Here is a 1,048-nt window from a genome sequence, read left to right as displayed (position 1 = left end):
AAAAAAACAAGAAAATCCCTTTAAGTTAATAGTTATTTACATAATAAATGAGGGAAACTCTTTTGCATAAGTGAGGAAACTGTTAGCTTAGCGAGCTAGCTGAACCACATACCTTCTGATAATAACCCCCTCAAAGACGCTTCGTCTACTCAACCGAAGCAAAGAGACGTGACTTATCTACCCCTTAGTACAGTATTTTACCATACCGCTTCATATACACGTCTACAATAAGTAAATGAATTATAAAACACGAGAAGCTGAACTGTGCTCGCCTATGAGCGGAGCTCTTCTCTGATCTAAGGCGGATTCAGAAACTGAAAGAGGCGTTTGTCGACACCTTCTGTTTGGGATGTGAAACTACAGCGCTCTAAATCTATATGACAATAATATGCCTACATTTTATTGTGCCATATTATTTTAGTACACGATTTTCGTTCGCTACCTGTATCACTAACAGGAACTCATGTTACTATTTACACACGACTAATCCTATTCGATACACCTTTGAACAGTTTCTGTTAATATTCGTATTTGCCTGGCATCAACCAGTCTTAAAAAAAAGATTAATATTTTTCTCTACTTTCTGAAAAATATACAATATATAATATAAAGGCTACATTTACAACCCTATTATTAATGTGAATTGTTTTTAAACTGAGCTTCAAACTGTTTAGACGTGTTCCAAATATCAATAACACAAAATTAATAATAATAACAACAAAAATAAACAGCTCATATAAAATTAGCTTGACCCCCTGAGGTTGGCAAAAATAATTTTCCATAATTTTTTTAATAACCTTTTTTTTTTTTAATGTTTCATCCTATACGTTTCTGACACAAGAAAAATAAATCATGTTTTGGTAAGTCATATGACGGTAAAAGTCGAAATTATGACTTAATATCTCATAATCTCAACTTTTTATTTATAATTATGACTTAGTATTTTATATCTCATTTATATATTTCTATTTCTATCTTATACCTTTTTAATCATATGATTTAGACTTATGTCATACTTATTATAACTTGTGTGTATGTATGTATGTAT

The sequence above is a fragment of the Sinocyclocheilus grahami genome, unplaced genomic scaffold (assembly GCF_001515645.1).
Source record: "Sinocyclocheilus grahami isolate Dianchi unplaced genomic scaffold, SAMN03320097.WGS_v1.1 scaffold4104.1, whole genome shotgun sequence".
Lineage (NCBI taxonomy): Eukaryota > Metazoa > Chordata > Actinopteri > Cypriniformes > Cyprinidae > Sinocyclocheilus > Sinocyclocheilus grahami.
This window is presented reverse-complemented; position numbering follows the sequence as displayed.